Source organism: Olea europaea, chromosome 13 (assembly GCF_002742605.1).
Source record: "Olea europaea var. sylvestris chromosome 13, O_europaea_v1, whole genome shotgun sequence".
Lineage (NCBI taxonomy): Eukaryota > Viridiplantae > Streptophyta > Magnoliopsida > Lamiales > Oleaceae > Olea > Olea europaea.
The window spans coordinates 21055913-21073364 of NC_036249.1; positions in this window are offsets into that span (position 1 = coordinate 21055913).

Genomic DNA, 17452 nt, shown 5'->3' on the forward strand with positions numbered 1-17452 from the left:
GAAATCCGGTGAATAAGTGATTTGGATTTATTTTTATGAAATGTTTTCCAATGTTATTTCTTTAAAGTTTTGAATAACGCAAAATACAAGAACAAGTTATGTTTTCTTCAAATAAATTACATTTTGTTGTTTTGAAAAATGATTCAGTATTTTTATTTAAAGTATTTGAAGTATTGTTATTTAAATTATTACCCGAAGATATAAGCTTCCGCTAAAACGTATACACTTGTTACTAAACCATCGGTTAAACTAAGTAAAGTAAGTAGCGTTCCGGTCCACTAGAGGTCGGGGTGTTACCGAAGATGAACCTTATTATTATTTATTTTTAATTCAAAGACCAAGTAGTCTATTAAATTTATTTTCTTGATTGATCCTATAAGCTTATTGCATTTTTTAATTGTTTGATCACCAATTAAATAATTAGTTGCTCGTTGTCGTGTTGGAAGTCTATCAATAGGTTTAGAACACAAAAGTTTCTACGAATGAGCAATATATGTTAGAAACAAATGTGTGTTGTGTGAAATCTTGTTGATAATCGTATTATTAAATGCATGCTATGCATATAAATTCGGAATATGAATAGAACCGGGCTGTGTTTAGCATATAACTAGCTTATCTTGGAAAAGAAAGTTAAATAAGTTTGGATTATCGATTCTAGTGTTTACAAAAATTATGTTCAATTATATTGGTCAAGAATTGGATATTAAATAATAATAGTTGAATTGGAAATTCAGCACATACATCCCATGTTTAATTAGAAACATTTGTAGATAATTAGTAGATAATTTGGCTATAACCAAATCATTCATTTTGTTATTTACATTTGAATTTGATAACGAGTTGATAAATTTCAATTTGAAACTTATTCTTCGAGGGATGATACTCATAACTCACTTAATCTATTACTTGTCAACGAGCCCGTATGCTTGCGGGGTTTTGTCTGAACATGTACTAAATAAGTCAAGCCCTTCAAAAAGCCGAGGCAAGATATATGAATATTGAAAAGACGGCCCTCGTCTTAGTTATAGTGTTGCAAAAGTTTTGACCATATTTTTGGAGTCACAACATTGAAGTACTAACTAATTTCCTAATCAAGCAAGTAATGCAAAAGCTTGATGCATTAGGGAGATTATTGAAATATACTGTAGAGCTCAGTCAATTTGAAATAAGATACAAAAGCGATCCGCAATCAAAGAACAAGAATTAGTTGACTTTAATGTGGAATTGTAAATTGTTACCGTTCTTGAGGAAAAGTCTGAAGAGTGAATGTGAAATTTATTTGAGGATAGATCATCAGGAGAAATCGATTGTGGAATAGTCATAATCTTGACAAGCCGAAAATGACATAAAATGAATCGTGTATTAAGGTTGACATTTTAAAGAAATCAACAACGTGGCTGAATATGAAGCTTATTGGTAGGCTTACAACTGGAAAAAGAAATGTAAGCTAAAAAAGTAAAATTAAAAAATGACTCAAAATTGGTAGTAAATCAAGTGAAATGAAAGTTTACAGCCAAGGATAAAATAATAGTTGTTTGCTGTGTAGAAGACATAAGATCATTTCAGTGTTTCAACAAGTTCAAATTTAATTAAATCCATAGAGAAGAAAATAAATACATGATGCCTTGTTGAAATTGGCAAGTTCAGAGGACGCTAACTATTTTAGACAGTACGTGATGTGAACCCGACCAGCAATGTTGCAATCGAGCCCACAGAAGAATGACTCAAATCCCAAAAAAGATAGAAAACAAAGTTTACGGAATTGACCCACAAATAATGAATCAAACAACCAACACAATCACTAGGATATGCTGACCTTTTGATTACAATATTTATGAAAATCAAATCCAAAATTTAAAGTTTGAGTCGAAGAATTAAATGAACCAAAAATCAAGAAAATTACTATAATACCGTGACTCCATGATTGCACAACCCACGAATCGTACTTTGATTGTTGAACCCCACGAGAGATTATCTCAATAAGTTTGGAATTGTTCGCGAAGAACAAAGAAAGGAAGCAAACGTGCCTCTGAATTAATTCAATTGTCAAAAGTCTGAATACAACTGGAAACAAAATCCTATTTATACTAAGCCATAAAATTAATAGAAAAATGTGCAAACGGAGTCCTAAAAACTATAAAGTTGCCAAAATAGGAAATTTAGTAAAATTAAAAGTCTCGCGAAAAAATAAAAATCCTATTTAAATAAGTTGCTCAAGCGACGTCGAGCGAGAAGCTAATGACGCTATGTCGCCTGAGTGAAACCTTGGCGAAGAGCAAGCGAAGTTGATTAAGCTTTTCTCGCTCGAGCGAGGTTCCAGCGGACGGCGAGCGAAAATTTGGCAAGTTTTTAACCTCGTTCCAAATTGTTTTAATTACTTCTTTGACCCTCGAACTTTCACTAACTTGCCTCTTAACTTGTAAACTTCATCTCCCTGAATTCCAACACCCAAACAAGTAATTGTACGGCTCGTACCCCCTCTAATTAGCCTCGATCGTGCCCTCTAGCTTCTCCATGAACACTGAATTCTTGATCACCTTCAGCCTAGCCCAGATCACATCAGACCCTCTCTCTTCAAGAGGATTCGTCCTTGAATCCGCACCTGGTTCAAAGACTTTGCAACTTCCATCTTCTTGGCCATAACTTAGCTCTTGATTGTGACTTTGATATTCCACCAGGTTGTAGTAGAATGATTCTCCCATGCTCATAAAATCCTCCAATGGCAATGCATCAACTGGATATTCAAATGGGGATATTCCTTTGGTAAAATCCTCATGCAATAACATTTTATAATCCTGTAACAAAGAATTATGCAAACTAGGGAGGGATATGTTAGCCTTCACCAACTCATTTCCACCACCAAGCCCAGTCTTCTTTACAAATAAGCTCTCCTTTCATTTGTCTTTAACTTTTCCCTCATTGCCTTTCAACCTTAACTGATTATCATACACTTGTTGTGGTGTCAAAGGTACAAGTGTAATGGTTTTCTCACCCATGTCAAAACTGTACCTATTTCTATACCCATCATGCTTCACCTTCCTATCGTATTGCCAAGGCCTACCCAATAAGATATGCCACGCATCCATTGGCACAACGTCACACAACACCTCATTCTTATACCTCCCAATTGACAAATTAACCAACACCCTCCTATTAACCTTAACTTCTCCTATATCATCTAACCATTGCAATTTATAAGGTTTTGGGTGTTTTATCATCTCTAATCCTAACTTCTTTACAAGTGTATAACTAGCTATATTCATACAACTATCCCCATCAATAATCAAGTTGCATACCTTATCATTGACGTGGCACCGTGTATGAAAGATATACTTTTGCTGCCCCTCTCCATCAACCTTGATTTGTGCTTTGAGTGCACGCATCAAGACAAGCGCTTCTCCTTCAACCAGATACTCCACTACGTCACCACTACTAACTTCTTCCAACTTAGGCATTTCTTCCTCATCACTATCACTCACCACTTCTCCACTATCCTTCAAGGTCAAAGCTCGTTTGTTTGGACACTGAGAAGCAATGTATCCTGTTCCCAAGCACTTGATGTCCCGACTCCTAGGTTATGGTGGTTCTGCCTTCGATGCAACCTTGCTGGCATTTTCATCCTTTCTTCTAGGTTGTTCAATTTTATTGCTGCCACTAGCCCCATCAACCTTCTCTTCATCCCACCTAGACCTCCACTATGAATTAGGCCCTGTTTGACCTCTAGCTTCTCCCTTTCGCTTCAACTGCCTTTCAACCTTCATCGCCACGTGTAACATATCCTCCAATTCTACAAAATGCTGTAATTCAACAACATTGGTGATGTCTCTGTTCAACCCATTCAAAAAATGAGCCATAGTGGCTTTCCTATCCTCCTCCACATTAGCCCAAATAATTAGAATTCTCATTTCTTTGTGGTAATCTTCTACACTCCTCGACCCTTGGTACAACCCCTGCAACCTTTGATGAAGCTCTCTATAATAGTGACCAGGTACTAACCTCTTCCTCATAACTTCTTTCAATTCATCCCATGTACATATTGGTCTCTCTCCATTTCTCCACCGTGAAGTGATCGCCTGATCCCACCAAGTGATGGCATAATCAGTAAACTCCAAAACTGCCAACATCACTTTTTTCTCCTCCGAATAGTTGTGGCACTCAAATATCAACTCCACCTTCTTCTCCCACTCAAGAAACGCCTCTGGGTCACTCCTATCCCAAAATGTCGGAATGGAAATTTTTATGCTGCCCATACTTAACATCACCTCTAACATCGTTCCTATCCATTCATCCCAACCTATCACCCCTATTCCTTCTCATTCCCATGTCAACTCCTTCAAACTCATCCTCATCCCATTCACTACTATACCCATATTCATTTTACACCTCCACCCTAGGCTCTCACCTAACCGTTCTCCTAGCATGTGGTATGTCTGCCCGTTGCCTCCAACTAAGGGCCCTGTCCAACTTGTTCTCCAACCTACTTTCCATGCTTATCATCATCTGCTCAAACCGCTGTATTAAATTATCATGCATGTGGGATTGATTTCCCATCCTACTCGAATTGGATGCTTCACGTTCTAACATTCTCACAATTTTCTGCCTCACCAAAATTTTCACTCATGAATCACACAATTTCAGGCTTTTACCCTTAATTAAACTCACCACTGAACCTTTTACCTCTCAATTGTTTCCTGTCAGTGTTCTCAAAAACAATTTGTTGCTTTGAACTCGTGGATAACAATTAATTGTGCAAGACTCAATAAAGTTAGAGGGCTAAAACAATAAATAAAATTTTTGGAGGGACTAAAAAAAATTTTGTTTTGACATATGAACAGTGAACAGTACTCTTTTTTTATACCAAAAACACAAACAATTAAACTAACAAAGGAATTTTAGATCTAAGACTCAAACTGACTGAAAAAGCACGAAGAACACGAAGAATACAAACAAGACTCAAAACAAAAAAAATCAAAGGGATATAACTTTGAATCTGGCGCCTAAAACTCTGATACTACCTGATGCGAACCCGATCAACAATGTTGCAATCGAAACCACAGGATATTGAATCGGATCCCAAGAACCCCCAAATACGACCAAGGTTTAGGATCTAATTCCCAAATGTTGAACTAAGCAACCGAATGTATATTAAACCAACGACCTCTAGATCACAAAGTCTTGAAATTACACCCAGATTGTGGATTTGAACCAATAAAAGATGAACCAAAAAACTCAACGGTAACGATGACGTGAAAGACCCCTTGATTGCACAATTCAATGATTCAACCCTATCTTTTGAACGCCACAAAATGATTAGTCTTGATAAGTTCGCCCCATTCAATTTAATGAACAAGATAAATTTGAAGCAAAGCTTCAAGAGGAATTTTATTAATTCAACATATGAAAAGTCTTCTGAAAATCAAATGAAATAGTCCTATTTATACTAGCAAATATAAAAAATAATTAAAATCAAGAATAACTCCTAAAGTATGGTAAAAACCATAAATTAGAATCCTAAGAAATATAAAATTACCAAATAAATAGAATCCTAAGTAAACAAGGTAACTTGCAAAATTAAAGAAAATCTAGATCACATCAGTTGTATTCATTGATATTCCCAAGCATGAGTGGATATATTAAGAGACCATTTGGTGCTCATTTTTTGCAAAAAATACATTTTGGAATAGTGATGATAATTTAGAGCTTGAATTGTAAAGTTACCTACCGAATCACATATACTTATTTATGGCAGGCAGTGAGCCTCGACATGATGTATTAGTAAAAGTAAAATTTAAACAAAAAAGAATTACGTATTCAAATTTAATTAAATAAAATTGTATTTAGGTAGTTGAGAGCGCAGTTTGAATAGAAAATAATATTTTAAATTTGGGTTATTAGTCCCTGCACATGAAGTTCACAGTGCCAAACGTTCCAATGTTGCATTTTCTTTTGCATTTTTATATCTGTTTGCCTTCTATTTCAAAAATCATTATTTTCATCATTTTCCATCCAAATTCTTAATGAAAAGCTGGGACTAATGAATATTCACTCCTATTTAAATAAAGCAAAAAAGGAAAAATAAAAAATTAATTCCAATTCATGCTTTTAATTTTTTTTTAAAAAAAATACAAATGAGTCCCAAATAAATTATAAAAAAAATTAGAAATAAAAAACTTCTATCCCCCCACCCCCACTAACGTTTTTCTCTATCCAATCTGACTTACCAGCCACTACCTCCATACGGAAACTAAGATCTTCTCCATCCAAATTAGATACAAATTTCAGCAACTTCTTTGTGGCCACTAACTCCTCCATAATAGCCATTACAATCTCTGGATTCTTCTCATTCAAAGCAGCCGCCGACACCTTCTATGCCTAAACTTCTTCAACAACTTATCTTGCTCCGTGAACTTCAATTTCTTTAGCCTTGTAATAAAGTAATCCCCTTCTGTAGGCTTCGTATTTTTCCCTCGACTGTCGATTCCACCCAAGACGCTGCAAGACAAGAATTAGGCGGCGACACTGAGTCAACTACTTGTTCACTATTTTTAGTTATTGAAGATTTGGATGAGAATTTACCGAAGAGCTTGACCGTTGCAGATCCAGAATTCTTGGATTCAATTTTTTGTTTAATTGCATTTAATTGGATATCTGGATTTAATTCAATACATTCATAAATCATCAGTTTTTGTAAGCTGGGGCGGATTCTGGTGTTTTGCTATAGTTGTATAAAATGTTATATATTTATGGTATAAATATAAAATGTGAAAGAAATAATCAAATTAGATAAAGTGTCAAAGTGGTGGAAAATGTGACATTTGTGTGGGACGTCAGGGGTTCGAGTCACTCCCCACGCAGATATTAAAATGTCTTGATTGGGGCTTTGGAGCCTTGGTCTTCCTTGACTAAAATAAATAAAATTTTTTCCTTTATTATTTAATGGGTAAAACTAGCCAGTATTTATAGACTGTTTGTTTTTGTAACAACCCACAAATAGCTATTAGAACACCCACTACTCAGTCATTAAAATTCTTCATTAACATGGTGAAGACTGTTACTTCCATCTTGCCTATATAAACCCATATCTCGTTTTGGGAAAAATTCACACAAAAAGAAAATAGAAAAATCATCTTGCATCAATCCTCCTTTTCATATTCTGAATTTCTTATATTCGGGATTTTACATTTATTCTGGAGTACAATTGAAAGTTCTAGAAAAATCATTCGTGATTGCTGCACAAGTGGTTTACGATCGTTGTATCCTGTGAGTGATTGTCCACGGAGGTCGCAGCAATTATTGACAGGCAATTTCACTTTAGGACATCGTGCTGTCACGAGACTCGATCGGTCGATAAGTTTTATATTTCTGCATTATATTGTTCTGATCACTACTGCAACTAATTATCTTTTCCAACAATCTAAAGTGAAAATATCTTTATAATTAGTTGCCATGTCTGTCGTAGATATATCTGTTCCTAAGTATTCTGAAAAGCCTGAGTTGTTTGATGGAAAGAATTTTAAGAGATGGCAAATGAAACTGTGATTTTATTTGACAACACTTAAAGTCGTTGATGCTATTGAATCAGATAAACCAGGTTTTGCAATTGCTGATAATCCTACTGATAAAGAAACTGAGGATTTAGCTAATTGGGAACATAAGAATTATATGTGCAGGAATTATATTCTAAATTGTTTGACTTTAGACTGTATGATGTTTACTACTCGTGTAAATCTGCAAAAGAGTTATGGAATTCATTAGAAAAGAAATATGCTACAGAAGATGCTGGAACCAAGAAATTCGTTGTGGGAAATTTTTAGATTTTAAAATGAATGATGTTAGAACTGTGGTTAGTCAGGTTGAAGAATTGCAGATTATAATTCACAAAATTATTGCTGAAGGATATAAAATCTGTGAGGGCTTTCAAGTGTCAGCTATAATTGAAAAATTGCCACCTTCTTGCAAAGAGTATAAAAATAGTTTGAAGCATAAGAGAAAAGAAATGTCCTTAGAGGATCTGATTATCAGGATTAGAATCGAGGAGGACAATAGAATGGCAGAACGTAAAGAAAGGCCAGACTTTGATACCAAGGCTATTCTTATTGAAGGAAGTTCTGGGACTAAGAAACCAATTGGAAATTTTACAAGGGGTTAGAATTTTAAAGGCAGAAACAAGGGAAAATAATTTGTAGGAAAGAACAATCGATCTAAGCCCAAGTTTAAAAATAAAATTGTTGGTGACTGTTTTGTTTGTGCTAAACCAAGTCACCTTGCAACTACCAAGCATATTTACTGCACGAGAGGTGCATTTTCTTCATTCACTCCTACTAGTGATGGAGAATGTCTGTTCATGGGCAATGCTTCCTCCTCCAAAATCAAGAGGAAAGGAACTGTGACGCTTAGATTTACTTCTGGAAATATCCTTAATTTGAAGGATGTCCTCTATGTACTTGATATTAGGAAAAATCTAGTATCTGGATCTATCTTAGTAAAAAAGGGTTTTAAGATTGTATTTGAAAGTGGTCAAGTTGTACTGTCTAAGGGTGGTTCCTTTGTTGGGAAAGGGTATGCAGATGAGGGTCTGTTTAAATTCAATGTCTCTGTGATCAACAATAAAGCATCTAGCTCTTCCGTTTACTTGTTGGATTCTTATGATTTGTGGCATGCTAGACTTGGACACGTTAATAAAACTTCTATTAAAAAAATTAATGACTTTGGGAAACATTCCCAAAATCGATAATTGTCCAAATTCAAAATGTGAAACGTGTGTTGAATCTAAATATTCTAAAAAACCATTTCCTCGTGTTGATAGGACTACTTCGGTCTTAAGTTTGATACATTCTGATTTATGTGACTTAAAAGGATATGTTACTCATGGTGGAAATAAATATTTCTTAACTTTCATTGATGATTATTCTCGATATTGTTATATTTATCTGCTTAAGAGCAAGGATGAAAGCTATTCAAAATTTATTTCCTATAAAATTGAAGTAGACAATCAGCTAGACAAAACTATTAAAGTTTTAAGATCTGATAGGGGAGGAGAATATACAGGAGATTTTGATAAATTTTGTGTTGAGAATTGTATTATTCATTAGACTACTCTACCTTATTCTCTCCAATCTAATGGTGTAGATGAAAGAAAAAATTGAACCCTTAAGGATATGGTTATATCAATGCTAAGCTCTTCTGGATTACCTTTTAACATGTGGGGGGAAGCACTTCTTACTGCATGTTATATTCTTAATAGAATTCCTAGTAAGAAAAATAACAAGTCTCCTTATGAAATGTGGAAGGGCAGAACACCTTCATATAAATATCTTAAAGTGTGGGGGTGTTTAGTTAAAGCTTCTATTCCAACACCTAAGAGAACTAAACTTGGTCTGAAAACTGTTGATTGTGTTTTTATAGGGTATGCTTTTCATAGTAATGCTTACAGATTTTTAGTTATTGACTCTAAAAATAATTTGATTGAAAAGAACACAATATTTGAAACTAAAGATGCTGAATTTTTTGAAAATAGATTTCTGTTTAAAGAAAAGTCTGAAGGATCAAGCAGTTCTTTTAGTATTCCTCCTAGTGTTAGAGAGGAGCCATCTGAATTAGAAGAAGCTGAAATTAGGAGAAGCAAAAGACCTAGGACCACTGCTTCTTTTGTTCCTGACTTTATAACCTACTTAGTAGAGGATGATCCTAGTACTTTTGGTGAAGCTATGTTTTCACCAGATTCTATATTTTGGAAGGAAGCTGTAAATAGTGAATATAATTCAATTATGTCTAATAATACTTAGGAGATGGTGTAATTACCTCAAGGATGTAAGACAATTGGGTGTAGATGGTTGTTTAAGAAAAATCTTAAACCTGATGGTTCAATTGATAAGTATAAAGCAAGACTTGTAGCTAAAGGCTATAAACAAAAAGAAGAAGTTGACTTCTTTGATACTTATTCACCCGTTACTAGGATTACCTCTATTAGGATGTTAATTGCAATTGCCTCACTGTATGATCTTATTATACATCAAATGGATGTCAAGACTGCATTTTTAAATGGAGACGTAGAAGAGGAGATTTATATGGATCAGCCTGAAGGATTTGTTGTAGAAGGTCTTGAGGATAAAGTATGTAGACTTAAAAAAACTCTTTATGGCCTTAAACAAGCTCCTAAGCAATGACACGAAAAATTTGATACAGTATTGACATCAAGTGGTTATGTGATAAATGAAGCAGATAAATGCATATATAGCAAATTTGAAAATAATTGTGGTGTGATAATTTGCTTATATGTTGATGATATGCTGATTATGGGAACTAGTTTAGATGTGGTTAATAAAATTAAGCAGTTTCTGAACAAGCACTTTGAAATGAAAGATTTGGGTGTTGTTGATGTTATTCTAGGAATCAAAATAGTAAAACATTCTGAAGGAATTATTTTGACCCAATCACATTATGTAGAAAAGGTGCTTAAAAAGTTTAGTCAATACAACTGTATTTTTGCTAAAACACCTTATGATGCAAGCCGTCATCTGAGAAAACATTCAGGTCCTAGTGTTTCCGCTTTAGAGTATGCCAAAGTAATCAGCAGTCTCATGTACCGAATTCCCTGCTATACTTGAGGGATATTGTGATGCTAATTAGATTTCCGATACCAATGAAAGTAAATCTACAAGTGGATATGTATTTACATTAGCAGGTGGAGCTGTCTCCTGGAAATCCACTAAGCAAACCTGCATTGCTAGATCTACTATGGAATCTGAGTTCATAGCTTTAGATAAGAAAGGTGAGGAGGCTGAATGGTTAAGGAATTTTCTTATGGATGTTCCTTTGTGGTCTAAACCATTTCCAACTATTTCAATACATTGTGACAGTCAAGCAGCTATCTCAAGAGCTCAAAATTCATCCTACAATGGAAAGTCTAGACATATTCGTAGGAGATACAATACTGTGCGTCAGCTGCTTAAGGATGGGATTATAGCTATTGACTATGTGAAGTCAAGTGATAACATTGCTGACCCATTAACCAAAGGATTGGCTAGAGAGCTAATTCAACAAATATCGATGGGGATGGGGCTAAAGCCTATTATTTATTAGATCACCTATAATGGAAACCCAACCTTGCAATTGGAGATCCCATGGTCAAGGTTCAATGGGACAACAAAGTTATTGGAGTGGTCTGTGGGGGTACTACATTGGATTTATTCCAAACCCCTCCCTATGATGCGTAGTACTAACTGTATTGATTAGAGGATGAGTTAATGCTCTTAATGCTTACTAAAGCTGATATTCAGTGGGGTGTCTAAATACAGTACACCCTTGATTGTAGCACCTATTTGAGTATGGAAGTGGAGCCGCTTCCTATGAGAATTGAGGCGAATTCTCTAGAGCACTCAAAGAAACTAGGAAAGTTCACGGCCGAAATGAACACAACCGTGAGAACTCAATGACTGTTCTAGAAATCATGTGTGTGTTCTATTGTCTCAGTTTGAAACTATAATTGTAGAGTTCAAGACATAATTCACTCTACAGTTAGTAAGCTCGATAGAATATACAAAGCCAAGGTTCAAGTCGATAGATACCTATGCCTGCATGATTTCTACCGTACTCCAGAGTAATATTTTCATTTTTCTATTTCTTTCATGTGGGGGATTATTATATATTTATGGTATAAATATAAAATGTGAAAGAAATAATCAAATTAGATAAAGTGTCAAAGTGGTGAGAAATGTGACATTTGTGTGGGACGTCAGGGGTTCGAGTCACTCCCCACGCAGATATTAAAATGTCTTGATTTGGGCTCTTGGGCTTCCTTGACTAAAATAAATGATTTTTTTCCTTTATTATTTAATGGGTAAAACTAGCCAATATTTTCTGACTGTTTGTTTTTGTAACAACCCACAAACAGCCATTAAAACACCCACTACTCAGTCATTAAAATTCTTCATTAACATGGTGAAGACTGTTACTTCCATCTTGCCTATATAAACCCATATCTTGTTTTGGGAAAAATTCACACAAAAAGAAAATAGAAAAATCATCTTGCATCAATCCTCCTTTTCATATTCTGAATTTCTTATATTCGGGTTTTTACATTTATTCTGGAGTACAATTGAGAGTTCTAGAAAAATCATTTGTGATTGCTGCACAAGTGGTTTACAATCGTTGTATCCTAGGAGTGATTGTCCATGGAGGTCGTAGCAATTATTGACGGACAATTTCACTTTAGGATATCTTGCTATCACGATACTCGATCGGACAATAAGTTTTATATTTCTGCATTATATTGTTCTGATCACTACTGAAACTAATTATTTTTTCCAACATAAAATTGGAGCTGAATTCTTGGATTCAATTTTTTTTTAATTGCATTTAATTAGATTTCTGGATTTAATTGAATACATTCATAAATCATCAGTTTTTGTAAGTTGGGGTGGATTCTGGTGTTTTGCTAAAGTTGTATAAAACTGGCGCTGAATTCTTTGCAATGGGAAAATCCGACTATAAGTGCGTGAGAGAGTGCCACCATTGGAGCTGTAATTGAATTCTTTGCAATCGGGCGAACTTTTAGGTAGGGTTAGGGAAGAAGATCAAGTGGGATGGGATGGCATAGGGTGGGAGTGTAGAAGAAAATAAAGTTTTAAAGATTTGAGATTGTAATTGGTATATATAAAACAATTGAGTATAATTTGCAAAACAATAAAAATGTTGGGACTGCAAGCTTTTTGTTTTATTTAATCATGAGGGTATATTCATAATTTTACTATTTTTCTTAATAAATTGGATGAAAATAATAATTTTCGCAATGAAATGTCGAAACATGAGTGAAATGCAACATTGGGACGCTTTGCATAATGAACTCCATACGTAGGGACGTTTTTTTTGCTAATAACCTTTTAATTTCTTGTCAATGAGATTAATTTTATTTAACGATGATTCTTTATTTTTAAAATTCAATTTAGTAGATTTGGTCGATAGTTGAGCGAGAAATGCCGGATCTACATGAGTCTATGTTTTTACTCCAAAATTAAGCGCAAATTGATTTTTTTTCTATAATGTTTTCTGAAATAAAAGGAAAAACTCTATTTTACATTGGACTAGAATGGATGATGAGATGCTGCTCAACATCCTGAAGACGACAAAATTCTTGGAAGAGGTCCAATCTATTATTAAGAAAAAAAATGGCAAAAAGAAGGTTTTTATGTGGGGTAACAATTTTTCAAGGAAAATGAGTGCCCCAACAGATGATGCTTAACGCTGGGACTGGACAAATTATTAAGTTAAATATCCGAATAAAAATTGAATCTTCCTATTTTTTTAATTAATTTATTTTAAATAAGCAAAATTATTTTATTTTTTTCAAAATAAATTTGCTAACTAGTTAATTTAGTTCAAACCCAAAAATATAATTTCATATTTCTAATTTTCAATTCAAAGCCAACTTAATCAAATTGATCGAAATTTTATCCAAATCTGTTACTCTGTCATAGTGCTGTTTTTACAGTTATGGAAAAATCGAACTGAAGCTCAACAACGCATCTCTTATTATTTTGGGCTCGCTATCTTTCTCATCATATGATTTTCACAATCAAATCTATGAAGAACTTAGCAAAGAGAGACACAAAAGATACATAAGATTGGACTACGTTATTTCGTAAGAGCTAAGATTGAACATATCATTAGTTGAATTAATGAAACTTTATAAATATTAAAAATTTTAATTATATATGAAAATTGGGAACCGAACTTGAACGATTCCATAATTAAATTTGGACTCGACGATTCCATTACTAAATACCAGAAACTTTCGGGTCGGTTCGATTCTCGTTAGAACCAGAAACCAAAGAAAATAAAAAAGAATAGGAAAAAAGGAAAATTATCTTTTGTATGTGTTTTTCTTATAGGGTAAAGATTTTTAAAAAAAAGGTGGGAAGAATTGAAAAGCGATTCAATGAATGGAAATAAACAAGGTAATTATTAGAATAGGAGTTGAAATAAAGAGACTAAAAATGGAATCATGATGTCTAGGCATGTGCAATTATGAGTAAATCTAATATGATTATACTAGTCCACAATACATTTCAATATATGAAACTTGTAAACTTGTAAATTTGATTTTTAAGTAAGTTGGCAAAGATTTTGAAATTGATTATTATCGTAAAACTATCCAGCAAGATGATAGATCATAAGAAAGTAATATAATGATGGATAAAGTATCTTCCAACATAGATTAATTATCTATTCTATTTTATTAAAAGCTAATTATAACATAATAAGATAATTGCAGCCAGTGTCCCATACTTTCAAATTGCAACAACTTTTACTCTAACCTTTTATTTGTTGCACCCATAGTCCCAAATCTTTCAAGTATGTATGGTTGTATGACAAATAGATGAATTATGTCCGTAAGTCTATCAGTTGACCCCCAAAAAATTTGATTTTAACCACATTATTATCTTTCTTCTAATTTAGTCCTTTAACTTTTGAGTTTATTCATTTTAGTCCTTAAACTTCTATTGTGATCCAATTTGTCTTCCAAACTTTCCGTCTCTTCAATTTTGGTCCTTCAAGTGTGGATGTGTGCGTCGATTTGTCGCTAGTTTAGATGGAATCTGTCCAACAAGTTCTTTGCTACTAATTTATGAAAGGTTGAGAATGATGCCAACAAAATGAGAACGTTTGACTTGTATTCACACATTTCAAAAAGGTTAGTTGGACCGCTCCAACTTTCAGAAATTAAGATGAACAAAAGTGTATATTAATTAACAAGAACTGAAGCAACTTGGCCTCAAATCTCTTATTGTACAAGTGAAAGCATGAGAATTACACTTGGACCATCGAAGGGTTCCAATTATTTTAACAAAATAACTATAAATTATAACATTTCTTTATGTCTCATCCAACAAGAGAATTAGTGACAAAACTAAAGGAATGTCCTGCATGCATCCATGCTTGCATTATTCAACACAACTTCTCTAAATAAATCAAACGAACCAGTAATTGTTGATTTTTAACACCATCGCATCTTGACCTTTCATAATACCATGTCGTTCTTCTTCAGTTTTGACATCCTGTTACCTTCTTAGGCTTTTTAAGGAAATTCATCCTCCACATGGCTAATCTTTTAGGGAATTTAGTCAAATGTTCATTCAAGAAGCCTGCATAAAAAATGCCAAATCTAACATTGCACTTTGGCCCATTCAATATTATCAATCAGTGACCATATGAAGTAACCCTTCACACGTAAACCATAACTGAGAATAAAAGAAAATTAATCAATTAATTTCAAAACATACAATTTTATTTAGAATTGAACTTCCATATTTACAATACAAATGATGACTTACTCTATTGCCTTTCTAAGGTATGCGAGATGGTCCTTTTGATACTAAATCCTAGTTTCATCAACACGAGCCTTTGAAATTGTTAGGGCTTTACTGTTGACTTCATCCAGCCCTACAAAAGATCACGGAGGAATTCAATAAATCACTAAACGCTCTGAAAAATTAGTAATTTTAAGTATTCTTTTGTAATATAAATAAACAAATGAACATGACTATATCCCATTTTCTGTAATGATAATATTGGGATTCTTATATTTTTTTCCTTATATAAAGCATGAGATGGTAAATTCCCTCAGGATATATGTACAGTCATGGCCAACCAGCCTACCATGAAATAAGAAAGATTGTTATTACGTTAGATTATATGTTAGCATTGGAAAATATGTAAACTATAATTTGTATTTTAATTCGTTGTGCCTCTATATTATGAGTCATCATAATATTTTGATATGCCTAAATTGTTGTAAGAATAATCTATTCTTTTTTAGATTTTTCTCACGAAAGGGTAATCTTAATGGCTCACCTACTGACCAATCGGCTTCCCATGACGATGAGCTGCAAAAGAATGAGAAGTAAACATATTGTTAATAGTAGTGTCCATTTTATGTCAACATAAAAGAATATAACTGAATTGTACTTACTGTGATATTCAACATGTAGGTCATCGTCATAATGGGATGGTGAATTAGTCTTTCTACGTATAATTTTGGCATAATAAGCCGTGTAATAATTTATGCCTAAGAAATCACAAGATCATTTCACTAGCGCCAACTCTTCGTTTGATTTAAATTTGGGAAGACGTTTTCCTCTTATATTATTTCTCATGGACAGTGGATAATCACCAGTTAATACGGAGGCTACAAACCTGAACATGAGAAATGGCTTAACTAAAGGATTACGATAGAAGTACTACATGAAATTCTACAAAAATATATCTGATGTATTTTCGAAAAGACACATGATCTTATACAATATACAAACAACAAAAATGTATAAACAGGTTAAGGGATAAACAAAATAGAAGAGATGAAATTTCGATAATGAAATCCAATCTAAAGTACTTCCCTATACACTAATTTCATTTGGAGAGTTAGGAATCAACAGAGATGAAGAGAAATTTCACTCGGTAACTATGAACTACTCAAGCAAGAACAAGGATTGGAAGTAAAGTCGCTCCTTTGATTAAAAAAAAAAAAAAAAAAACTCTCAAATTGTCAAAAAGGTCCATACAATGAAATTAAGTTCATATTTATATGAGTCCAAGAATAACCCTAAAAATCTAATTAAAAAGGAAAAACAAGTACAAACAGTATAAAAATATGGAAAGACTAGAGTTCTAGGTGAATTAGGAAACTCGCGCATTAAACTAAAATTCTGTCCTAAAATGACCCTATGCGGCCGCATAGAGTAACTCTATACGATCGCATAGAGGAAGATTAAAGTGCCTGAAAACCCCTGCATCTGGCTATGCGATCGCATAGCTGGGAGTACTATGCGGTTGCATTGCTTCTGGTTGGACTCCCTCTGTCTCCAGTTCGAACCATGCCTCTTCCATATTGTTCCCTTGCCCATGTCCCACGGATATCTTGACTTTAAGCCTAGTTTTTGCATGATGTTGGCTTCCAAACTTGAATGATTAACTTGGCTTGAATCAATCTTGATTTCCATGGCCCGAACATGTGATTGATTGGCTTTATTGTCTCCATTGGTCTCGGTTTATGCTTGAATCTTGTCCCACTGTGCCTTGGATTTTTGATAATTGGTGGTGCACCCCAGATCGTATCAAAAACCATCATAAACGAATAGCACATACAGCTAAAATGATATTTATTTACATGTTTTTATAATTTCACAACTATAGAGTAGTCATTAGATCAAATTAATGCATGTTCACAGCTATATAGTAGTCATTAAGTCAAATGAATTCACAATTTGTAGTTTAATAGTCTTCCCATCCAGCTCCACAGTCCTAATTTTCTACATTAATTATGGATAACTACATTGAACCCTAATAAAAACAGAGCTAAAGACATAAAAATAACTAAACTATTTTGTAATCTAATCAACATAAATAAAGGAATTATTGGAATAACACTCACAAAATCCACTCCAATGGTGCTAAT